The 27481-nt window shown below is 38.7% G+C and overlaps 1 protein-coding gene across 3 annotated transcripts in view; it reads right to left on the bottom strand.

Annotated features, from left to right (window-relative positions):
* agbl4 (AGBL carboxypeptidase 4) overlaps positions 1 to 27481 on the bottom strand; it is a 292812-nt gene that overhangs the window by 38213 nt on the left and 227118 nt on the right. The window lies entirely within an intron of this gene.

The raw sequence follows: 27481 nt of genomic DNA, 5'->3' as shown, positions 1-27481 counted from the left end.
TGAGAAACTCAAAAGACCCCTCATGATCATAAAATGACTTGAATCAATTTATTTACTGACTGTGAAAGAAATATAAGGGAAAAGAAAGAAGGAAGGAAAGAAAGAAAGAAACCTTTCTGTCGTTGCACAGAAAGGTAAAAAAAAATATGGACAAAGACTTGGTGGTCTGTTGTGTCTTACAGATGAGTACATAAAGCTGGAAAAAGGATAGAAGACAGAAACGGCTCATGAAAACATTGTTTAAGGAGAAAACTGAAGTCGACCCAAACAGGAATATTACTTGATAAAAATAGCCTCAGGTAAGAATTTACCACTCGACTCAGCAAAGCCGATATGTATAAAATATCCATTCCAAATGGCCCTCTGGGGAGAAGCGATTGCTCCCCTTGTTAAATCATGACTTAAACTACATTTGTTTACATTTTACAAGCTAAAACCAGACCTGATTATTACCCAGCATGCAGATATAATAAATGATTCATTTAGGATGTCTTTGATGGCTGAAAGATGTAAAAAAAAAAAAAAAAAAAAAGCACAAAACTTCTAAAAGAAATCAAATTTAAACAGAAAAACATTAGCATCTTTTAATCTAGAGATGTTACAAAACCGTAAAACTTTGGGATGCCAGGGAGAGTGAGAGCCATAATGCAAAAAATATGTAGCAGTGGAGAAGCTCCCAGGAGAAATCACTGCAACAGAACATTGACTATCAAACCAAGAGGTCATACAAACAACCCAGGATGACGTCTTCATCTGTCTGCCTTGGTTATGATTTAAACAATAGGAAAAAGATTGGGCAAAATGGGAGATATTCAATGCCAAAATCACTGGTGATCACTCCACATCCAATTATCCATTACTGAGATTCTTTTTCTCTGTGATTCCATTGCATCAAAAAAGTTATTTATTCAATCGCAAACCTAAAGTTTGAAAATCTTCTTAATTAAATGCAACAACACACCACAGGCTTTTCTATGGTACACCCTTCTTAGAGAGGCTTCACCTCCTGGGAACTTCCCTTATCATGGAGCAAATGTCGTAAATCAGAACTCTTTTGTAGGGTTTATCGAAACTCTTTCCAGTTGTTCTAAAACGCACCCCAATTAATCAGATACCATGATCTAGCATAATTTAACTTACGTTTTAGTGTTTTACTCATGGCTTTTCCTAACATTGAAGGCAAGGCACATAAAAAAAGCCAATACAGATAATCCTCATACCACAGTGTGACTTCATGTCCAGGAGATGCTGTCATTTTCACCTGGAGTTTATGTTACTCTCCTTCTGTTTCTTAATTTCACTAAGCGCATTGTGATGTGAATTCTTCACTGCCTCCTTGCTGATCAGAACATCTCACGTCTCCTGAGTGCCATCAGAACAGCTCAAAACACTGTGAAGGGAAAATAAGTATACGAATGTGCGTGCATGTAAAAGTTGATGGAAGCTGGGGCGGGGAGCGGGAGGTGGTGGGTGACAATGAGTGAGTGAAAGCAGCAAGAGGCAAAATTTATGCCCACACCTCCAAATCAAAGTGCTCCCTCAGCATTTTTCCTCACCTGCCAAAGTCATGTGCCGCGCCGTACGGCGCAGTGCAGCTCATTCTCCTGCGCTTGCCAGGAAGTGGGGGTAAGAAAATAAATAAATAAATAAAGGATGTCAAACTCAGATCAGCTCCGATAAATATGTAAATTATGTCAGTGAAGAAAAATGCTGGTGAATGAAAAAAGGAAAATACAACATAAATCAAATGGATTCTGAAGGTCAGTCCTGATTGTGCTGATCAGCTCTTTCCCTGACAGCCCTCTCAGGAACTTTGGGCCCGCTCTCATAAGTTGCAACATGATGTAATTAACTGAGATCTTGGTCGTCATTTCTCTTAAGCCTGTACAAAGGAAGCCCTGTCAGGAGTTCCTGAAGGCAAGGCATATATTTAAAAGCAACTACCCAGTTTATAAGAAAATTTAATCAAGAAGATGCTTTCAAATCTCACTTTTTTAAACCTTTTTGACATGGAAGACACTAAACCATGCGAGTCTTACAAAGCATTGATTTTTAAATTGAAGCAGATAAAAACAAAATCTAAAAATCTTTATGGCCCAGTATGGACGGTTGCCTTGTTCATCACAAATAAACACAATTTTTCACTGCAGGTCTCAAAAACCAAGGCCTCCCCATATCTCTGTTCTGCGGATTTTACACTGTAATAAATTGGCTTCACTTTGTCGAAATGGCAACAAGCCACGCTCGACGCTCTGCTCGCAGCGTAGCGTCGAGGATGGGCCCGAGCCGTAAATTGTCACTGACGTTGTATTTATACAGAGCCTTGAAAGGAGAGGCAGCGCTTTGCCCTGACCAGCCGAGTGAGGCTCAATGGGCATCCAGCCGTTACACACACACACACACACCCATGCACACGCGCAAACCCTCGCTCCACCCGCTGTAACACCAGCCCGCTCCCACCTCAAGGACGACCAGACACAGAGAGGCGGAAAGGGGAAAAAAAAAAAAAAAGAGGCAGACAGAGAAGGATGGGGCTGTGCGCCAAAGTGAAGAGGGCTCTAAAGTGATAAGAGTTTTATGATTCTGTTTTCTTCCCCAGGAATTGACCAGGCCCCTGACTTAAATTTGTGTGTGCTGGCATGTGTGCAGGTGCTGGAGAGCCTGTGGTGTGGTTCAGATTTATTCAGCTCATCTTATTGTGGGGAAGCAAGGGTTCTGCCAAGGCCTCCACACACATTCATGAAGCATCTCCTGTCACCCAACGCACCGCGAATTGCACAGCCAACCCTTAGAAGAGAGGGGAGGCGGGAAGCTCTGCAGGAACTGGAAAAAACAGCAGAAATACAGCTAATTGTTATACAATAAAGCCTCCGTTTAATCTGAGACAAACAAGAATGAACATTAATGTACATTAAATATACAGACATGGAAAATTCTTTTGGCTACCCTCATTATGATGCATAAAAAAACATTTAAATAAATAGATTTTCACTGGCAGTAGTAGCAAAATGTCATCCTGAAAAATGATCCAATATTTAATTTGGGCACATTAAGCTGCAGGAGAAATAACATGGATGTTAATAAATAATTAGTTAAAATAAAATCATGGGTAGCCCGATACGCTGAAACATAAATGTAACTTAAGTGCATTAATGAAGATTTTGACAGCAAGCTGCTGCAGTAAAGTTCGTTTTAAGACTTTTTACACATCTTTACCATGGGTGCCAATGAATAAATTCATGTTACTAGTGGAAGGGACAGAAACAGTAAGAGAGCTTCCAATACCAAAGCACCAAAACGGATGTAATTGCAATTTAAAACTGCACTCAGTCAAATCCAGCATAATCTATTGTTGTGTGGTATTACACCTGGGGAGGGAATCTGTTTTCAAGTGATGTTCTTTCTTATTGCAAATAAAAATGATCTGTTTTTCTTGCTGCAAATTATCCTGATGAAAAATGGCTTGCCATCCTTGCCTAACTAGCTGGCATTTTAAGATGACTTATGAAGTGACAGCAGATTGTCAGGCTGAAAAACAAAATTCATCAATCTTCACCCCATCCTGCAATGTACTGTAAACCTGTCCAGGGTGTACCATGCCTCTCGCCCGATAACCGCTGAGCACTGGCATCCGCATAACCCTGCAAGGATCGGATGGACGGACAAAAACGTAAATTTAAAGACTGTTTCAGTGCCTCAATTGTCTGGACTTTGACTGCTATGATGTTTTCCAAATATCAGGTGGTTTTTCAAGATGATGGTAATACACTGGTAGCCAGCAATGCAGACGACTGTTGGAGCTCATCTCAGTGGAATAGGTCTGCAGTTTCTTGAGTTTGACATCGTGCAGACAAAAGGATTAAAAACTAATCTGCTGGTGACAAAGTTGAAATGTTAATTGAATAGGATGAGCCACTGATTGATGTCATGACCGATGCAAATTTGAATTATAACGATGGAAAAGCCATTACTATATTTTCTTCTTTTACTTGTACAATTTATGAAGTGCTTGTGTAACCTCAGCCAAAAGCCAAACTCACCTAAGGTTATTCTTCAACTCAAGTGCTGTGCAAAGTCTCATGTCTCTACTGTGAAAAAGATACAAACCAGTGCCAAAAATAAAAGAGGACAAGTTGATGAGATTTTTTTTTTTTCATGAGAAGTCACCCCTACGTGCTCATTTCCTTTATCATGACTATCAGGGTTATGTGTGCAGCTCAATCAAAAGCAGAGATGCTTTGGTCAGCGTTCGGTAAGGAGACGATCACAATGACCATGTTGAGACTTAGTGATTGGCATCACATTCACACAGAAAGTGGAGGAACAGAAAGGGAGGGCGAAGAAAATTGGTTGGCAAAGTGATAAAAGCACCGACTTGAAGGGAGCAAGAGACGGGGAATAAAAAAGGAACCGATAGAAGGGCGAGAGCAGAGGAAACCCTTGAGAAGGAAGCATGTAAATACGCCAACAGTGTGCCTCTCAAGTGGAGATGAAGAGGCGACAGGACAAAAAAGCTCTGAGCACTGTGTGATTATGGATCAATTTGCTACAATCAAGCCCCTTATGGCTGGTCCCTGTGAAATGGAGAGATTTCTGTTCCTCAAGGGCAAACGTGATGACAGTGGAGGTCACAGGCGATGGGAGTGACAGACTGAGACGCACAGACAAAAGGAGACGAGTGTTGGAGAGACGGGAAGGAGGGGAAACAAGGTGCTATCCCGCCATCAGTATTCAGGCCTGAGCTGAAGAGCTTTCTAATTATGTTAATGGGGAGACGGTGGTGAAATGCAGGCCTTTGGCCATCATTGACCACACAGCAGAGAGCTATCACTGTGAGCTGTGGGACTATTTGGGTGACATAGATGAATACACTATGATCGTCATATTAAATCTCCTACCATGATATTAAAGAAGAGCTGGTCTCTTTGATTCACAGCTTCTAACCTTTTAAAACATGTATTCAGATGTGAGTTTTACTGTAATGGTGATGACACCCCATAGTTAAACACCCTGGAGTGCTCTTGTGCATCACTACAGCAAATAGCAGCTTCAGTCCACAGAGCAAAAAGCTGCCAAATTGATACCACTTTCAATTGGTCCTTTTCCAGGACAACTTCTGCTAATATAATTCTGTATAGATTTTAGTAGCATATTTACATAGAGTAACATATTTCACAGTATAACTCCACTGGGGACAGAAATCAGCCAGGAATTCCAACTTTATGTATTTTAAAGCTTTAAGGCTGAAAAATTATCAAAGAGTTCATCGGTTATTTTGACATAATGAACACGAATTTATGAATATACACTCAACCACTGCAGAGTAGCTGGGGACATATCTACCATAGAGTCCATCTGTGAAGGATTATGCATTCAAACATCATAGCATGAATATTAGAGATGCACAGAGAAACCAGATGGTGACCAGAACCGATGATTTTCAGCTCGATCGCTCCGAACTGATGAGCAGCCGGTCAGAAACTCAAAAGTCTTTTAGTTTTCCCAATTAATGAAATAGTCATGCTGAGTGTTCTGAAGTTAAGCTAACAACTCTCTTTAGTGTGAATTAGTGTATGTTACTGAATGAAAAAACACTTTTCTTCTATTGTCTGGCATTGTTGTTCTAAACAAAAAATCAGAATCAGATTAAAACCTTACCAGAACTTTACAATTTCTTCATTGGAAATTGGCTACAAATTGCTTAAGATAAGAAAAGTTTTCACGTTACTATATCAGAAGGATGCAGCCCAATTAGCAGGGGTACATTTCCTTAGTCACGACATATATTGTGCTCCTAACGCTCCTCCTACTGTGGGTAGAAAATGGGCTGTTGCACATGGCTCATTTATGTATTCAAGGGTCTGGTACTCTTGAATACTCAGAGTATTCAAGAGCAGTTTGAATATTGTGAGTATACTGGTTCTCTTGAATACTGTATGAAAATACCTTTTCAGTTTTTTCAAAATACTGAAAAGGTGAAATGACCACCCTATTTTATTACCGGCAGTGTAGTGTCTAATTATATATCCTGCCTGAAGCCACGTTAGCCTACTCTGTAGAGGCTTTGAAATTATGGAAAATCAAACTGACTCTTTTTCAACATCTGCTAACACCGAACATGAAATGTGAGTCAAGCCACTTTCCTGACAAATAAGAATCTAGGAGACCTTTTTTCTATGATTATCGCCTGTTGTCTGCATGGGCATCTTTATTCCTTCTCTACAGAGCCAGTAACAGCGTTGGGATTTTCTTCATACACTTTAGATGTCACCCATATTTCCTAAAGTCTCACGCTGTTCTCTAAAAGCCCTCTAAGTCTTCAGAATTACTGTGACAGACAGTCAGCATAAAGGGCATAACAGAGATCCACAAACACAGAGACAAAGCGGGAGCTCTGTCAAGTATCAAAAGCAATAGGCCCCTTTTAGCGATAGGATACGGACATCTGGAGCAAAGTCAGAGGCGGAGATTGCTTAGGGTTTCAAGGCATTGGTCACAGGCCTTTCGGAAACCCTGACTCCTCTCTTGGCTTCAGAAAATGATGACAGGAGGAGAGGCACATAAAAAGGAGGGATGGCTGGACTGTGCGCAGCATGATACAGAATCAGAGGCAGCCAGTAATAGCCTTTTTTGAAGAATGCACCACTGAACTTTAAGGGCCGTCTTGCTTGAAAGGACAAGTTACAAATAGGAAGAAAGGAGTGAGAGAAATGATTTCCCAGGGATATACCCCCTGCTGTGCTGGCCTATTGCCACACAAAACTGTAAGAGCGCATTTGTGCGCATGTGTGCATCGGAGCACGTTCGTGATCGTGTATTTGCAGGACGCAATCAGCTACAAAAAAAAAAAAAAAGGCTACATGTGCACAAACTGACACAAAATACATGACCATGTCCCTCTGCGTCTGATAAAACGAGAGGTTGGAGCCTGGTCCTGAATTTCAGTGAGATGGCAGAAAGAAGCTGTAACTAAAACTAATTTGACAGACTGTATAGACGGGGAGTCCAATGTACAGACACAACTGATGTGTAGTTCTTTATTACTTTGTGTCTTCATACCCATCAATAATTTCTGAGACACAACAAAGCAGTTTGGCTGAAGTAAACAACCATAGAGCATCCCAGCTTTAATAACCACACTCGTGCCTCCTAGCTATGTCGTTGAGTCAGTTTTTCCTTTTTCCCACTTCTGGAAGGTCCTTCCTAAAGCTTTCTTCCTTGTCCACAGCTACACTAAGTTTGAAATCAGACTTCTTCTCCTTGGTTTTGCTCAAATTATTTGTAATTGTTTATTTATTGTTGACTGAATACGGTATGAGTGCGTGTTGCACGGCTCGCCTCGGCCGGGGCGGTAGCAGCAATGTCATTCAGCAGTTTAGTAACAGTCCATTACCTTGTTAATACCAGTCTAATGGGCAGTCTGCTATTTTAAAAACACAGCCATGTTTGTGCCATTAACAACCACTTAGTGCTCGACTCGAATCAACAGGCCGCTGGGACGCACCAAAACAACATTAAAGCAACAAAAGACAACGTGATAATATGCACTCTTCATTAACAAAAAAAAAAGCTGAGCACATTTCTTCCTTAATTTACACATGAAAGAGCTCCCAAATGCGGAAAATGTTAAAAGGAGTATTGTATGGCAAAGCAGTTTTATTTTCTTGGTATTATACCAGTCTACAATTTAGCAAATGGTCTAAAACATCTTAAGTAGGCCAATAGAAAGAAAGAGTTGCTTACGTTCAACATATTCAGCTATTTTTAAACATAAATGCAAAGTTACAGAATGAAATTGCTTCATGGTAACATTTATACATCAACTCCCACCATTATGTCTGTGGTGGGAGAAATACTTTGCTTCATGAAAACATAAATTCTGTGAATGGTACTTTGCTGTGTGCGTATGCGGTGCCCCTGTAGTTCGGGGCACCAAAAGGCTCAGTGGCTCAGATGTTTCATATACTGAGGTTGCAGTCCTCAACTAAGTCATCCTGGGTTCTATTCCCAGCCCCAGACCTTTTGCTGCATGTCTTTCCTCTCCTCTCTCTCTGCCCAGATGTAATGAATAAAGCCCACTAGTGCCACATAAACCTTAGAAAACAACCCTGTAGTTCAAGAATGTGGTACCAGTGAAGTTCAAGTGTGTATGAAAGTAGATGCATTGATACTTTTGGCTATATAGCACTTTTCACTGTGCATGTTTACATTACCTACATACATTTCCAAGAGTCTCATCTATTCTGTACGATACACACAGGTTTAACCCCACACTAAATGTAAACACACACACACCTTATGGCCACGTCTTTAAATCAAAATATAATGAATTACATTACAGGGCCTTTGTCTACTCGAGGAAGGTGCCTCTCCTTGAATTGTAGGAAAAGATTGATGCCCTCACAACATGGCTAACACATAGACATAAATCAAAAGACACAGGTTTTTGTTGCCTCTGCTTGCTCCCAACAGCAGTATTTTGCCACTGCTAGTGCAGTTTCTGACACTTTTATCCCTGACAATTGTGTGTTACATTGTGAGGGTTGCACTCTGCGTTCTCACGTGAGAAAGAACAGTGTGACATTCAGTCAGTGAAAATGGCTCCAACGGTGTGCTGTCGAAAAGAGTTGTGTTTTCCAACAGAAACTGTGGAAAAGTGCTTGAAGAAATAAAATCAGTGATCCACACACACCCTGAATGTATAAAACATATTCAAGAAGCAACCAACATCCTGAAATCACGTTTCATGGTGACATACATATATTAGCATTACGCTAAAAGCATTTTTCATCCATACAAGTATTTACACTGCCTTGAATGTTTACATGTACAATTTGAATTTTGTCATGTTTATATTTTAAAACCAAAAATCTTTTATACAGATATTTTTGCGATAGGCCATAGATTGAAAGTGTCTATGAACATCCGTTTTGTATGCCACAGATACCAAAAGATTTAGGTCTGGACTTTGACTGGGCCGTTAAACACATTGTGATCTAAACCATTTAATTGCAGCTGTGGTTGCATGTTTACTGTCGATGTCCTGTTCCAAGCTGAACCTTTACCCTCTAAAAGGTTTCCTTCCTAAATTGCCCCACATTTTATTCCCTCCATCTTTCCATCAGCCCTGACAAGTTCCTGAAGAAAAGCCTCCCTACAATATGATTCCACAACAAGTATGTCTCACTGAGAGGAGGGAGAGTTCAGGATCATGTGTCGTATTAATTTTACTCCAGATGTGGCACTTTGCATGAAGCCAAAAAAAAAAAAAACTTAAGCTGTTCTGTTCTTGACCAGAGCATCTTCAGCTTTTGTTTGGTGGGCCTCAATGGATTGTGACAAATTGCAAAGAGAATGCTTAACGGCTTTGCTTCAAAAGTGGCTTTTTTGCAGCTCATCTTCAATAAATGGCCACATTTATTGGCTATTACACTCAGTGATAGTTGCTGCCATGTCAACAACTATCACTTATGTGCAGTAAAACAAGTAGTAATTGTGCTGTTTACAGATTGTCTCACTTAAACTGTTTCTCTGGAGCTACCAGGGGCCTCTTGGCTGATTCTCTGAATAATCTCTCCTTAGCCTGGCCTATGAGTTTATTACCGGTCTTTGTGCAGATGATAGATTGAACAGTTATCTATGACATGAGCTTAGGATATTGTTTTATGGCTAGTTTTCCTTTCCACTGTCACCAGATGCACAGTCACCATCAGGGATCACTGTAAAGTTAAGGATTTGATTAAATTGAGCTTTAGTCGATAGAAACCCTTTTTTCAATTGGCATAATAAACTGAACTTAACCATATTGTTTTATAATTAGGATTGATCAGGACTGCCTACGAATGACTTTGAATATTTCTAAGATTGGATTCAATTAATTACAGTGTGAAAAGTGAATCTGTTCATTTTTTTTTTCTTCGTGACAAAAATAAATAAATAAAAGAGGTGCGAATACTTTTGGAAGACTACGTATTTCAGAATCTGTAGCTTATTTCCAAACTTTTAAATGAAGCATTGGGAAAAGAAGTCCTGGAACGTTCTCACAGTCAGATTGGTTGCATCAATCTTTTAAACAGACTTTGAACTTGGCTGTGGCTGTGTCCAGCTTTTTAGTGATTTCCAAAGCTTTCAGCTGCATATCAGTTCTGCTAATTGGGGTTTCTTCTGTCTTTTTTTTCCTCCTTTAAACACAGACTCATTTCAGAAGCTCATGAAAGCAGTCTATTTTGGATGGCTTCTTATTCTTTACCATGTTTAAAAAGGTTTGTGCATTATGAGCAATCAGCCAGTTGTGTGGTGTCTGCGCCTTTCTGATCTCTGTTATGTGGAACAGGATTCATAATTTCAGCGAGTCTTTAACTTAGACAGCAAAAAGAAAACAAATATCTCTCCCTAAAAAATGTTCAGTGAATTCCATTTTTCAGCAAATTGACAAATAAATTGAGCTTGTTAGTGCGCAAAACAATTTATTTCTTCTTATCGAATTAATTTAGAAAAACATTTGAATTTTAATTTGCAGAAACAACAAAATATCTTCTCAAACTGCCACTATCAGGCCAGCACAACTGTGGTACAGACGCATGAAAATAATTAACTCTGCCACAGTGCCGTGAAAAATCCTGGGGATTCATCGCTGAAATTCATCTCACTGTGGGGAACAAAGTGGGAAAAATATTAAGAATTATTTCTATAAAGCAAAATTTTAAAAAAGTCAAAAGAAAACAAAGCTTTGGAAAAGAAAGTTTTCATGATGCTTCCTACATTTTGAACATATTGAACATTTTTAGCTAATACATGGGAGAGTTTTTTTTCTTCTTTTTTAAAAGGCAAAGGGTATCGTCCAACTATTAAGCTGTTTTATTTATGATTTCCAACATGGAATGGACAAAGCAAATGTCTGACCTTTCTCCTGTTTAGATTCATTTACTATATTGCAAACAAACAATGATGATATTATGATTTTACGTTTTAAATTTCACGTCTTTATACTGAGATTAACACCTATGGGGTGAGATGGGGGTTATGTTTTGCTTTTGTTGTTAATCTGACCATGCTTTAGCCAATTTCAAAAAAATGCAATAGATTTTAAACAGCATTGTGTTTTGAAGAAAGACCAACAGTTAACATACTTTGTTGAAATCATTTTGGTCATGGTCTGATATTGTAATCGAAAGCAAACTGCAGCAGTCTGATTTCATCCAGCTGATTGGCAGTGCACAGTGACGGGTGTGAGGACTTTTCAACTCTGTGCGCATAGAGCATGGAGAAAACTACGATTACTCAGAGACTTTAACTTGTATCTCATTCAAAGGACTTTGTGTAAGAACTAATTTTAGGTTTGGAACCAAAGCTGTTTAAAACCTTAGTGTGCCTTGATGTTAGCAACACCAAATACCTGAATGTGAATTAAGAATTTGTGGAATGGTTATTATTTAATTTACTACATTTTACAGTTAACACTGGTCATCCATTATCATTTTTTATTTATTTAAGCTTCCCTTTATAGTGCCGATCACACAGTTAGTCAGTTTTGAATTGTAAAAGAAAATGGAAAATATTCACTGGGGAAGCTGGGTCAAATGGAGCTTGACAGCCTCTGAATTAAAATGCAGCGAACGCCAAGTAAATACAGACGTTCAGTTGATGTATAATTCAAGTGATGAAAATAAACTTTTAGATGTGAAATTAAACAAGAAGTAAAACAGTAATTCAGCTCATCGCATCCCTCCCCTTGATTGGCTTGCCTGATGCAACAACTGCGTGATGGTTGGTTTAGGATTAACAGGGTTTCCATGACAACATGTTGAGTTGCGGTGGAATGCATGCGTGTGTGTGTGTGTGTGTGTGTGTGTGTGTGTGTGTGTGTGTGTGTGTGTGTGTGTGTGTGTGTGTGTGTGCTTGTTTGAAGTGGTGGTTTTTTTTTAACAGCTTTGATCAGGGAAATGTTTGTAGTGGGGGGAAAACCTGGAGAACAAATACGACTTTAGAGAGATTAGCGATCTATGAACAGACACACACACACTCTCTCTCACGCACACACACACACACAGCGGAAGGGCCGTGCAAATGTCAGCTTTCAAAATTAAATCAGCAACACAGATACAGACAGCTCCTGAGCAGAAAATTACACTATTTCCATCCTTCTGGAAAATAAGAAGTAGCCATATCTGTTGACTGACATGTCGGCGTTCTTTGCCTCTCCTTCACACCCGGCATGCTCATCTGTTTCAAGAAACACACCAGAACAAGTGATCCACAGCACAGTCTGCATGTGTGTGTGCGTTTGCTTCACACCTGCAGGTCAAGTTAAATCAGTGCTGAGGAGATGCCAGGTGAGTGCTTTAGCAGCAAAGGTGTGACCACCTCCCTACGCTCCTCCATCAAGCTATACTAAGAAGCATTTGAGCCCGTGTGTCAGCAAACTGTATGAGCGTGCACGCATGAGAGGACAAGTCAAATGGGCGCACCAGGAGCTGTGATTCAGACAAATACATTCTCACCGCTCGAGCTGCTCCCAGCCCCAGCCCAGATGGACAGCACCATATCGCTTCTCAGAGCCACAAACACATTACTCAGTCCCAAGGTGGGAGGATAAGTCATCCGCTAAGGTCACAGGGAGGTGTTGTGTCTTTTACTGCAAGTAGTTCGGAGTTTGAAAAATGGAGCTACGAGCCTGTAACAGTAGCTGCACAATCAGAATGATAGAAGGTGGTAAGATGCTGAAGAAATCCATAAAGTAATCTCCCTCTGATGGGCCTGTCCTGGGCATCTTATGTTGAGAGAAGACGGATAGTTTGTTATATTTTATACTTAGAAATAACTTATCAGCTTTAGCAACGCATATCAAAGAAAAAAAAAAAACTTTGTCTCCTCAGAGATAGCTGGATTTTCAAATGTTACCCGCACAACATGTGTGCTTGAAATATTTTATCGGGTGTGAGCAGAAAAACTCATCAAAAGACCTACTTTGTGATCTCAGCAGATATTCTGAATAAGTCGCCGTCGTGTCTACTCAATTAGCAGGGAGATGTAACTTTTGGGCCTGAAGTAATATCTTCCAGTTAACCTCAAGTGAGTGATTTATTTAAATCAAAACTCTAAACACAATGGAAGTTGTAAACAAATGAAGTGTCCTTGAGAAAAGCTAAAGAGCTTTTCGTCTTAGGGAAACCAAGCCTGTTGTGTCTTAGAGGAACGTGGCACCCTGTGCAGCTGAGAACAGGGTAACCAGGATTGGTGTCTCATAAGGACCACATTGTATTTTATCTCATCCATAGATAATTTCTGGGATATTTAATTGGTTGTGGGCACGGCAACAGAAAGAATGGTTCATCCGAAACATCATTTTTTAAAGAAACTGTCAAGACGCTTCATGCACAACACTGTCATTCTTTGTCAACTTTCAGGTAGTTTAGGGTTTTTGTGTTTTTTGTTTTCTTTCACACTATTTTACATATTTCTACATTTTGATAACTGAAAATAAACATTTGTAATCTACAAAAGTAAATCTAACTAGAAAAGAAAGGTAAGCGTAATATTGTCGCTCCAAGGGCATAACCTACTGACAAGAAAATCTAAACAATGTGCAGATAAGAACTACATAAATTAATGTTGTGCAAGAGTTCATCTCCCACTCAGCCAAGTCATCTTGCTTAATTTGTTTAATATTAAATGTAAAAGATCACTAATTGCTCAATATCGCAATAAATGCGTGCAGTGCATTGTGTAATCTACTTTTCTCTATTATTCCAAGGGGCCGAGTGAGGTCAAGAAACAAGGGGCTGTGGCGGCCCAATCAAACCATGAGTAGGAAGTCCATGGGGAGCAGGCTAGAAAATGGTGATGCAATATTAATTGGTGAAGGTGCGTGCCACGGAGCACAGGGTTGTGCAGGGTTTGTCTCTCAAAGGGGAAGCTGTCAGGAGCGGCAGAAGACAGACAGGATGAGTCTTTGACCTTGTCTGTCAGCTGGTGGAGAAGAAGAATGCTGGGAAAGGAGACCTATTGACACACAGATCAACACTTTGCCGGTGTATGGCAAGCCTTCTGGGACAAAACACAAAGAATGATAGACACACACATAATCTACATAAAAGTTAACCTAAATTGTATAGACTACAAATTCATGATATATGGCTGCATGAAGGCATTATTCCTGCTTTATAAATCAGAGTGTAGTTTAAAGATGTCATCATTAAAATGTCATTATTTAATTTCACCGTTTCCAATATCAAGACACAGCCAAGGTTTTAAATGGTTATGATGTTAAACCTCCTGTTTAACATCTTGCTCTAACTCAACTCTCTAATAATTGAGCTTAAGTTATTACTGAACTTAAAACAAGCAGCTCTTCTCAGACATGCCATTCCTCACAGTTGAGCTAAAACACTGCAACAAAAAACAGCCAGTTCTTCCTATTTTACTAAATAAAAGCACTTTCTGCATTAGTTGTTTCAAAATAAAGTAATGCATTCACTGTGTTTTACCAAGAAAACAAAATTATTTTAAATAACAAATCCACCTTAAAAATAATCAATAATTTAATAATAACATCTCGTAATATGCTTTTATTTTGTCAGTACTAATAAAGCACTACATAAATTAATTCCAAATAAAAAATTCACAATGAAGAGAAAATTATCCAAAAATAGAAATAATTTTGTTGCAAATATTTTTGCTGCAACTAGTAGCAGGTGTTTATCCTAAGGTCTAGTTATCCAAAGCAGATAAATATGTGGTAGAGAAAACACTAATACAAATGTTTTATTAATACAAGGTCACCCTAGGTCATTTGCAATAAGTACGGTAATTTTTTTATACTAGTTTGTTTTCTTCTTTCATTTCTGATAGAGCTAAATGAATAAGATTAAGAATAACCATTTATTTTATTTTATAAACAATTTTTGTTAAAAATTTTGGAACCATTGCATTTTTACTGAATCATAGTACGCATGGCAGCCTGTTCTATTTGGTTTCATTTGGTTTCCATTTCTAAGCAAAAAGACAACACTTTTAAAAGGCTTTTATGAACTAACCAAAATAGCTCCCTCCTCGAAATAAGGCATGCATAGTTATAATTATAAAACCAAGAAGATAGAAAGAAAAAATACCCAATTCCATTTTATTCCTGATGGACCTTTGATGCTGTTGACCTGCAGAGTGAGTTGTGCAACACAAGCATATGGGAGAGAGGAATGTGTCACTTGAGGACGCAAAAACAATGGACACATGTCATCTCCAATTAACCCCGTCCCATCTGTCTGTCTCTGGTTCTCTATTTACTATTTAAACTGGGCCAGACAGCACTGTAAATATCGTCTCAAAAAATAGCCTTTGTTCAAGACAAGGGACTGTTGCGCCTCCCATGTGCCTGATTAAATTCAACGTTTTTTTTAAATTAATATTTGATTTAATTATTCCCTGTCACATTAGATATGAAGCATTAAATTATTATTACCGGCGTATTCAATAATTCAGGCTGCCGAGCCGTGTGTTTCGCTGACAGTGCCATGAAGTGCTCTGACCTGCTACTGAGCGTCCTCCAGAGACACCGGAGATCTGGCTCCTCCGCAGGCAGCAACAAACCCGCCTTTTTTGCTAGGAGGTTGAAAACAACTAATGAATTCAAAAGAGACAAACTCATGAAGCTATGAGCATACTTCATGTGCATTGCAAACTTTTATTGTAATCTAATACTAATATCTTTTTATCTGAATTAACCCCGGGGCAATCTTGGTATCAGTGGAGGTTTCAGCCATGCAGAAGCAAAGAGTTGTTAGTTCCTCAGCCAACACAGAGTGAACATCATGCCATGATGGTATTGTTCTGACAAATGAGTCTCTGGCTGCACTCCGGTCTTGGCATTCACTTATGAAAGAATTCATCAGTCCAATTGGCTCTCCCGCCTCGCCTACCGCACAGCTGCACTCTTTCTCTAACTTGTGGCATGCATAAACTCAGCCACAACGAGGAGAGATACAGGTAAAACTAAAAAAAAAACAAAAGGGATTATGCTACTTCTCAGGGTTCCCATTCTGTGTTTTTTTTTTATCCACAAGTCTTTTTTAATTCATCTTCAACACCTCGCTTTGGATCCTTTGCTGTGTTTCCTCCTGTCTCTCTTCCGTCCTCTCTTCGCCCCCCATCTGAGATCAACACCTTGCTGAGTGCAGGTGCAAGGCTGCCGGCAAACTGTCAGCTTGAGTCTCCTTTACTTAAACAGCTTGGCTGCAACACAGGCGATTCCCACTCTTTGAATTGGTCTCCACACAGCGAGCTAGATTACAGTGTCACTGTCAACACGTAAGGAAAGACTAGCAGTGAGTGCGCTGAAGGTTGGCAAACACTTGCTGGGCACACGGAAGGAAAATAGATTCTTTCAGGATAAAACAATGAAACGCCCGTGTTCTTACTGTAGCTAGAAAAAAAACAACAAGAATATTTTTCAGCACACCACTGCTGCATCTAATATAAAGGTTTCCATATCTTTCACCACTTGATAATTCCCCCATCACTAACTCCATCAGTCCATCATTAATGCCTAACGGTTAAAATTCAAAGTAATCTCTCATAGTTCAACAAAGCGTTACTTCTAAATAGAAGTAATATTACATTTTTGGAAAAAGTCCATGAGACTTCTTTTACAAAGCTGACTACAAATGCTGAGCAACAGGTGGGGGAGAGGCAGCACTGCTATTGATAAAGAAATATATGGTTTCCACAGATCCTTCAAGAAGCTGAAGTCTTACATGTTTACCATCTGAAAGTTACATTACCAGTACAGTGACATTACTAGTCTACTTGTCAATAAGTTACATTAATGAAGAATTTGGTATTCTTCTGAAAAATCAACTTTTCTTTATGTCTGTAAAGTTAAAATTACTCATTCTAATATTATCATTACAAATATAAAACAAGATGTCAGAACCATCGGTATGTTTTTTCTGTCTCATAAAACATTATTTCACTTTATATTCTACAGATCAGCCCCTGTGCATTATATCAAAAGATAGCTGACATAGAACAACCTCTGCAGAGCCTCAGAGTTTTAATAAGAATTAAGATGAACAACCACAAAATATCTCAATACTAAACAGTCCAAAAATATGCTATTCGTACAGATTATATAAACATGTGATCTTCTGAAAAACATTAAAATGCAAAAACCAAAACTTTCACACACATACATGGCCTGAGTGGTGACCTCCATAGATGGTGCTGGTCTGCATCGCCCAGGGTCAACTGACAGCTCCAAACAAGACGCTCATTAACACCAGCCCATTAAAATAAAAGCACCTGCTGGCAGAGGCTGGTGTGTGCAACTGTGTATGCATGTAGGCGTGTGTGTGTGTGTGTGTGTGTGCTTGCGTGTGTGGGTGTGTGTGTGTGTGTGTGTGTGTGTGTGTGTGTGTAACTCATAGCCATTGACAAGGGGGTGCACATTGACACAGAGCAGAGGAGACAGGTGTCAGTTTGGTCTTCAGCCACAAATCCCGTCACAGCGATAAGTACACTCAGAAACTGAGTTGTGTAAGGATTTCAAGGTTGATGGAGCAGAGCAGACATTTTAAAGAAACATCAATATCAGTTTGGGCTGTTAAACACAGTAATTCTGTTTCTGGATTTAGCAAACAAAGGCGAAGCAGCTTGGTTTTATACAACCCAAACAGTAACAAATAGTCTAACAGCACAAATAGTCTAACATACTCAGATTCACATGTTGGGATATTGTATTATGCTAATATTGTTTACTTTGCTGTTGGAGCCTATTGTTAAAAAAAAAAATTGGTCCACTAAAAGTTAAACAACTTTGCTATGATCTAGTTTTGGTTTGATTGGTGCCAACATCATAAGCAGAAACTCTAACAGGAAGACAGAAGCTCATGAATGCTTGGTTCACTTTAAAGAGGATCAACTATTAGACAGGAGGAGCTAACTGTTTTAGCATTTTGAACACTGCTTGAGTGCAGCAATACCTGATGTTTATGCAATGAGTATTTCTGGTTACATATGCATAAATAAACACCAGGAGGGTAATACAAGAATACACTGGAAACACAGAAGTTTCTAACTCTGATAGATTCGGTTTTTACATGTTTGGATGTTTTAAGAGGCATCGAGTTTTGTGACATTAATATGATTTTACTCAGGAGACTTCATCAGTGGATTTTATTAATCTACTCACGTATTCAAATGTAAACAATCAGCATCATATGAATAGCTATAAAATATCTCATAAGTATTTTGAGAAATGCATGTGTGAAAATAATGTGTGCAAACGCAAACCCTGACATGTTCTTTACTTTGCCAAATGTGTTATGTCTATTTAAATGTTTTTTTCTTTGTTCTAACTTTGGTCTTATGCTGTTTAGTTTTAATTCAAGTGCATTTTTTGTTAACAGAGACTGTTTTTTTGGTTGTTTTGTTTATTTTGTTGACCAGCTGCAGAGTTTCGTGTTCTTTTGAAAGTGAAGTGAATGTATTTTTGGCAGGATGTGCGTGCATTATTATGTCATTCCCATTAGATCTGTTTAAACTGGTCTTCAAACAATATTATCGTTTACCGCAATAGGTTTTGAAACAATTAATCACTCAGCAAAATTTGTTGCTGTGACTGGCCATCAACAGCAACATAAATAATCTGTGTTGAAACAGGGGCAAAACATAACTATTCATTCCACAGATCTCATTCTCCAATAATCTCTCAGGATAATTTTAGTTCTGTGTTCAAAAACGCAAAAATAACCAGCTATCGATGTTATATATATTAATTTTGACAATTGCCCAGTCTTATTATCACCAGGTACGATTAAGCATACATGCCTGAGAACCTGCTTGTGTCTCTCCATTCAGTCCACATGTATTTGATACGGAAAAGGCATTTGAATGTGTTCTGCCCGGAGTTTGCTAAGAATGGGGTAATCTCTCACACCTAAATATAACAGCCCAACGCTGGGAAGTCACCTTGTTGCTCAATCAGCTCCAAAGCCTGCTTGGCTCTCCCCGACAGAGAGAAAAATTCTGATAAACTCCCAGAACGTCTCTGAAGTCGCCCCTCCTGCTCCGGCTGATTCGCCATGTCTGTTTAGTCAGCTTCACATTACCATTTAAATAAAGAGGCTTGCTAAATGACCACTGCGAGAACATAAAAGACAAATTAAATAGTTTTTCTTTCTCAGGGCACTTTCTGTCTTTCTCTTTCTAGCTTGAGCTCCTCATCATTTTTAATTTGTTTGGTCTGAGGGGGGTACGGTTGATAAAAATATGCAGAGAAGTCCAAATGCAAAAGGATCTATTCATCTTTGATTACGAGGGATTATGGAGGAAATCTAATCTGTTCAGAGAACAATAACTCACTCAGACAAACAGGTATGTTAATTTCTCAAAGAGAATTGATTATAAGCCAAGACGACAACAAAGAAAATGGCAGGGATAACCACAAGGCATTAGGTTGGTTTCATATCAGTCTTAAAGTAGAACTGCATCAAATCAATCACAACAAAAGCAAAGCTACGAGGCACAGCTTCTATAAACTCCATGTATTCTTTCAGAGCTCAATTCTTTGTTTATTAAAAAAAAAGACAAATAAAAAACAATAAAACCAAATTACAGTTTATAGTTAATGGTATTTGGCAATTTTTAACATTTGCAGCTGAAGTGAATAAGTACAAATTTATAAATAACATTCAAATTCTAGAGGAAAACTTGTAATTCAGACAATTAAAACTCATTTTTAATAATGAGGATTAATGACATACACCTAATGCTAGACTGAGTCCTTCACATTTTTGACACACCCTGTAAAGACGTGTAGAAGGTGTAAAAGTTCATTGTCTTACTGTTTTGTAAGTATGTTTTTAATATCGATTTATGGGACTAAACTAAACATGTCTCACTTTTATGCCGGGTAAAACAGTCAGTGTAGAGCTTGAATAACTGTAAATTTCCTGTCCCCTCAAATGAACTCGCACGCAAATTAATGTCTAAACAACTGGCAACAAAAGTGAATAAACTGTCCAAATTGTGCCTGATTAGTCATTTTCCCTGTCACATGTCCCTAGAAAAGGAAAAGCATTTGTCTTTCTCAGCACAAATCACTTTTATTTGTGCTGAGGCATAAAGGCTTTAAGCTCAAATATGTTACTGAGATCTCGATATAATCTTTTTTTTAATAACACTATTTTAAGTTTTCTGGCAGAACCCATCTTGTTTTTATTACAAATCTGCTGGTATTTCACAGTGTTCACAATTCTACGAACTAAAACAAATTTCAAATGGACCTTTGGAAGCGAAATAGGCCCAAAGTATCACAGATGCTATGGGTCTGTCCTTTACAGCGGGTGTTAGATGCTTTTGCGCACACTAATCCTTTGCTTCACGCCAGACTCACCAGGAATGTTTTTTTTTTTTGTTTGTTTTTCAGAAAAAGCTCAATCTTAGTCTCATCTCACTAAAGCACAGTTCCAGTAAAACTCCCAGTCGTCAAGCCAACACACTGTATTTTGCATTGGGGGATTAATGTATATGCTGATGAAGTTCTTCCTCATATTTGTGGTGATTTTACACCCCTATAGATGCTGACATGAACGCCGTTAGCTTGCATGAGTGAAAACACACTTGACATCATGGGCCCATCATAAAGGAGGTGAGCAGATTGCATCGGACACAGATTGATTGCCCTTGAAATCCAACAAAATTGCTTAGCTTGTAACAAGCTTTATTTCCTACATTAAATTATCATTAAAATGCTATTAGTGCAATTAGTTGATTTCCATTTTAAACAACAGCTCTACAGCGAGAGGCATCAAGAGACAAAGGCGCGCCGGGGAGACGGTGGGGGCGAGGATGAGGACAGTCACAGGAAGGAAAAGTTACAAGATACAAAGGAGCGAGAAGGAGGAGGAAAAAAATGTATGACGAGAGGAGAGGTGAGTCAGGAAGGATAGAGGCGACATGAGAGCAGTGGGAGCTGAATATTAAGCAGCTGTAGTGATTAGGGAGGTGCCGTGGAGTGGCACTGTGACAGTGACATTGGCTGCCATTGGCACTCCCTGCCACGGTGATTCACTGGAACCTGCTTCATTTGGGCCATAATTAGCTTAAATGTTCAGAGAATGAAAAATTCATCATCGCTTTGAATCCCGTTAATTGGGGGAGCCATCTGCATTAATAGAAGGCCATTTGGATGTTCTGTGTTTAAGTATGCATGCGGGTGAGCAGCTCTGCATACATGGGGCATGTACAAGTGTGTATCAGAGTGTGTATTTATGTAAAGAGAGGGTAGTTTTGTACTCACCCCCCCAGAAGGGGTGATAAAGTCCAACATTTGTCAGTTTTTTTTTTCATTGTTGAAGCAGCAACTAAGCACCTATCAGAGATAAGGACTTCTGAAGATGGCTGAAGGCAGAGGGGAAATTAGCATGTTGAGCTAAGATGTGGTAGCATATCTTATCAGTTCAGTTACAATCTGTTAACAGGCAGAACAGGCAGGTGAAGAGAGGAAGAAAGCCAACTCATTAGTCGTGTGAAAAACAGCAATCATCAGTGCTTCGCTGTCGTTTACAGAAAAGCTACATTTCTTGGTTAAATTCGGGAAAGGGTTTAATTAATGCAGTCAAACAATATTTGGAATCTCCAGCTCTGCGCCGAGGCTTTAAGGCACCATCTTTGCTTCACATATTCCTTGCGGGTAGTGTTGAAATAGAATTTTAAAGTAGCACAATAGTACACAAGTTAACGTTTACATTGAGATAAACTTAGATACAAATCCAAACTAAGACAACTGGTGACTCTCTGAACTTACATAAATTTCTAATCAGAAAGCAGTCTTATACTCCCTAAGGAACATTTCAGACAGGGAGTGTATTGGCTATCAGGGCAATAAATTCTTTACTCAGGGTTGAATAGTTCAGGCAAACATTAAAAACTATAGAATCCGTTACAACATATAATAAAACATATTAAATATATTTCTTTAAGCATTAAAAAGCATGTTTTTAATTAGTTCGTTTAGATCCAACTTATAGTTAGTATTAAGCAATACATTTTGTGCGAGTTTGTTTAAAAACACCAACTGGTTTCTTGTTGAAGCATTTTGAGGCAGAGATAACGTTCCAGACCCACGCCATAAATCAGATCGCCTAAAGGAGCCTGGTACGAGAAGATCTGGGTGTTTCAGCAGGTCTCAGAGGTAATAAAATTAACATTTAAGACAGCCCACACAAAGGAAAAAAACACACCTCCTAATGCATATATTTAAATGAGGAGAATACACATAGTTATAAAATGGTTTGTTTTACAGCAGAAGTTCGAATCTCTTTGTGCTGAGTGAGAGTTTCCCAGAAGATGCATCTTTTGTTTGTGTTTCTGTTTCCCTTTTTACTCAGTTAATTGTTTCTGTTTTGTCATGTCTTGGACTTTTGATGATCTAGGTGAGATGCTTATTGTAACATTCTTCTTGCATTGATTTTCTCTGGATAAAACTCTGGATATCTGAAGTCTGACGTCGTACGATTGCTCTTTCTCCCTGCACATTTATTGAAACACAGGAATCCAGGACAAGAGGAATAAATTAACGAGCTAAATCAAGTTATTCCTCTTTTTAATTCTTAACAGTAGCCAGAGTTTCTTCTAGTCATTGAACATGGCCTCGTTTGGTATTTGCTCACATATTTTGAAGGTGTCTAAAAGTTTTTCCTCAAGGAAAATAGCAAGTTTTTCCTTGCTATTTTCAGAGAAGTGTTTTATTGGTTGTTAAACCACTCAACTCTGACGTATGAATCAGTTGGAAAGAAAAGTCTCCTAAACTCCAGGGATGTTTCTGTGTAAGGTCGATCCATTAACTTGATTTTTCAGCACTGCATTTGCTAGAAGGACTCATAATATTTCCTGTCAGACTTAAAACCCTGAATTGTAAAGGTCCATCTGAAAACTGAGTCCTGGTTGTTCTACATGTTTCCGACAGAACATTTTATTTTCAGACTGATAGATTAACTTTTATTTTTCAGTGATTTTTCAGATTCCACTTTCATGAAAACATCTCCCAGATACAACCTGTGGGACAGACAACCTCTCTAGATTCATGGATCAGGTTTCACTACCATTAACATTTAGATTTTCTTTATTCTGTGGAAGTTATTCTGTATTTAAGTACTGCGTTTTGCTGGACAAAACAATTTAAGAAGCTATTGCTGTCATCAACTATGTCAATCTTTGTTGCCCATCCCAACAAATGCAACAACTTCTACCTCTGTGCTTCTCTTAAAATTGTATTTCTTCTCTTCTTGTCCCTTCCCACTTTTGCCACATGCTTGCTCAGGAGCAGACTGCTGTAAAATCAGTGACTTGATTCAGTAAGGGGCTTTCCCCAAACAGACAAGTGTTTACCAAAATAAATTGAATGATAAAGTGACTTTGACGAGACTGAATTATAATTAGTAGTGAAATGAAATGTACAGCAGGTAACTGGGTCTAAGTGTTCCTATATGACTGAACGGTATTGGAGCAAAGTTAACCTAATGTGAATTTTGTATACATGGATTTGATTTGGAGCAGTAAGTCCTGTAAAACAGAGTTCCCCAGTGCTGTCCTGCAGGTCTTAGATGAAGGCTGTCTTTACGTCCTGCAGAAACTTTTTGTTGACCTATTTATTCAAACCATTTTGTTTAACAGCAGGAAAACACTTGACACAGGCAGGACAGGTGGGGTCTTCTGAAACAGGGCTGGGAACCAACATTGTAAAATATTTTGAGATTAAATTTTCTTCAAATTTAGAGCTGCATAGAAAAACTGAATCAACTTAAGATGATTTTAAGAATGATATCTCGTTCGGTTGTCTGTGTTATTCTTAAATATTTGAGATTAAGATATTCATTTCCTGGATGTAGATTTTTAGGCCCAACAGTTTGTTTTTTATGTTCGTAGGGAAGATTTATATCTTATTCACGTCTCTCTTCTTGTTATGTTTGTATAAGCTCAATATTACTTTCAATGCATGCAGCAGTGATTCCCAAAGTAAAAAAAAAAGAAAAGAAAAAAAGATAGGCTCATGAACAACACTAAATATTTATCATGCATTTAAATTAGACTTCTAAATGTGCAATCATTTTAACATTGTGCAATTTGCTTGAATGTCGTTGCTCTGATAGGGTAAATATGTGCTCTACCAGGGAGGATCTACTCCTCTGTGCTGAGATCTGGAAGATTAAGAGCAGCAGTTGTGGTGGTCAGCTGCTGCAGGAAGCAGCAAGAAATTAAGACTAATGTAATTTATCTTATTGAAGTGAGGCTGTAGAAAGACCACAATTACACTGAACAACAACAAGCCTGTGTGGAGTTAATGAAAAGCTTGTGAGTTTTGCAAGTTGGTGACTATTGAATGAACATAGATCAACATCAGTGGCTGTTTTTTTTTAAAGTAAATTTTATATTTCAAATGAAAAATGTGATTCTTGGCGTCTTTGATCCAAATAGTGTGTGTATATCTTTTGACAAACTCAGATCACATGGCGCGTACATCCTCTGCAATTCTCCTTCCACAAGGTAACAAAAGCAATTCCATGCTCCATTTCTAAACAGAAAACTTTGTCTACTAATATTCAACAAGACACAAAAGATGGACTAGATGACTCAGTGTTCCATGAAGCTCTAGAAAGCAATAAAAAAAAAAAAAATTTGCATGCGTGACATTAATGCAACCCATTTAACTGAATGCTGCAGTGTAGATGGTGTTTATGCGACAGAGAGGCAAGATGCAGAGGCTGCAGAGCCCAGCCCAGTCTGGACCAGCTCAGCCCAGCCCAGCCTGACCCATCCGGCACTAATCCATCATCGCCACCACTGAATCATCGCGCTGTCAATAAAGGCGGGTGGTAATACATTACAGACATGTGGCAGCCTTTGACGATAATGACATTGAGAATTCTCCTTGGGCAGTCAGAAAAGCCTGGGCTCACGACACTCTTGCTTACAGAAGCAATAATATATGGAAATGCATCAGTGTGCAAGAAGAGGGAGTGGACTGGGACTGGAGGAGGGCGGGAGAGTTGAGTGACGCTTGGGCACTTTACAAGCAAAGAAGGAGGAAGTAGCCTTCAGTGGCTGCATCTTCATCCATTTCCAATGTGGACTCATCCAAATCTAGGACTCAATGATGAGGCGCATGTTAAATTTAAGCCTCCACAAACCAGCCGTGTTACAACCGATCTGATATGCCAACACTCCATTTCTGCCTTATCTCGCTTTCATTCTGCTCAGCTGCTACTGCAATATGGTTTAGACATGTGATAGGCTAGATAAAGTGCAGAGAGGGAGGCCAGACTTCTGACAGATACAAGAGCAAATTTAGCACAGTTAGCAGCTGGTCTACCATGCTGCTGTGAAGGTAGACATTAACGGTCCCGTTATTCTCTACTTCATACAAACATGTTTACGATCGCAGTAAGTGAAAGACAGGCAGTTTGGTCAGGCTTTGAATATGTATGTATATGTGGATGTAGCTACACATGGGTTGATGGAAAAAGATGGATGGGTAGGTTGATGGACAATCATGACAAACAAAAAAATGGATGGAAGGAGATACGATGACACGATTTACGGCTGGATAGAAAAAATAGATGATGGATAAGATGGAAGGATGGATATTTGAAAGGAGAGCTGGACAGGTTTATGGATGGATGATGGTTGGATTGATGGATGCTGGAAAAACCAATTGATGGTCAGAAGAATAGATAAATGATGGGTGCACAAAGATGTGGAAGGACATTTTGATATTTAGACAACAGGACAAGGAATACATTTCCAATATATATATATTTTTCTCCATACACTTGTTATGCCGTACCAGGAAAATAATTAAAAATAATACCTTTCTGGACTGATTAGGAACTCTGTGCATATTACACTTCTACTGTAAAAGATTTGGCCTGAAAAAATACTGAGAGCTTTAATGGATATGCTCTTCTCCCAGGTGACACATTGGAAAAGTTAATCCAGGAACCCACCTGACAATCTGAAACCATAATTTCACTTTTGGGATTTAAATTAAAAGTTTACCGGGCTTCCAAAACTGAGAAGTCTGCATTAACTGAGAGGTCACCAAGGTTTTATGAAATCCTTTTAGCGCACAGAGCCACAATTTAAAAAATAATAAAACTCCTTCGACTTCAGTTAGGATGTATTCAGAAGTTAAAATAACACATTCAAGGTCTGAAATAGGTTTTCGCTTTAAGTTACTGACCAGGTTAAACTGATTAAAATACAGAGTGAGATGAAAATACCATCTGTGAAAATGAAGTTACTGCTTTCTTTGAAGACTTCAGACTAATGAAAATGTGTAAGAGAGCAACAGGCATGGCCTCCACGAACTGTCTTTGAAGCATCGGAGAATTTGAAATGAAAACTTTGCTGCTGTTATTTGACTGCCTCAAAGTTACGCCCAAAATGTAATTATACTTCTGATAGGCTTAGGTTTAAAGTAATCTTTTTATTTTACCAATAGCCTGACTTGAAGTGATATTAGCATTTCATAATTGTAAAACTCTGAAATTAACTCTCAATTTGACTTTGAGGATTTGTGGAGGGAACTAAATATGAGGGTGATGGCAAGGAGGCCTTCCATTTTCAAAGACCTGGCGTTTACAGAAGGCAAATCATCAATGAACCAGTGAGAAAATGTGACCGGCAATTACAAGGAGGGTTTGTTTGCTTTTTTTCCCATAAGCAGTGAGGGTGATGAATACAGAACAGCTTCAAGATGCTTTCTTAAAATGTAAAAACTGCATTATTTTGTTTCTGATATATTGGTTTGCATAGTTACCTGTATTTATTCATATCACATTGGTCTGTCCCAACATTATCCTGCCTAGATCAGGATCTCTGGTTTGAAACCCAGCAGTATCTTTGGAAAAGTATTCAGAGCAATTTTTTTTCTTTTCCACAATATGTCACAACCAGAAACGTCAATGCATTTTACAAACACTTTAATGTTTAATCTATGAATTTCAGTGCATGCCTATTGTGCTTTTAAAACATGTTAAATGTTCTGTATTGTACTGAATAAACACTCAAGTCATAACCTGGACAATTGACTTTGAGCTTAGAAATTTTATTACCAGTCTGAAACATTATACTCTTTAAACTCTATACACTGAGAACCGTCAGACTTTATAGATATCAACACTTAACACTAGAGTCGCTACATCTTAACATCAGACGACTCAAATGAAAATGACATCAGAGGTCATCAAACATGAACCAAGGCTGTGCCTCGCAAACAAAGCTGGATCTATCACCAGAGCTGCAGTTGGATAATTTAAGATTGCAGTTTTCAACGTGGACGCATTTCATGAAAAACAGACGTTTAGGTGTTTCCACAACCCACTAATTTGTAAAGACACAACACATAAACAAATGCTATGAATAGCTGTAGCTGGTGGGAGTTATAATTACTGCTCGTGACACCAGCAAACATTAAAAAAATGTT

The sequence above is a fragment of the Poeciliopsis prolifica genome, unplaced genomic scaffold, assembly GCF_027474105.1.
Source record: "Poeciliopsis prolifica strain line A6 unplaced genomic scaffold, Auburn_PproV2 SCAFFOLD002, whole genome shotgun sequence".
Taxonomy (NCBI): domain Eukaryota; kingdom Metazoa; phylum Chordata; class Actinopteri; order Cyprinodontiformes; family Poeciliidae; genus Poeciliopsis; species Poeciliopsis prolifica.
This window is presented reverse-complemented; position numbering and strand designations above follow the sequence as displayed.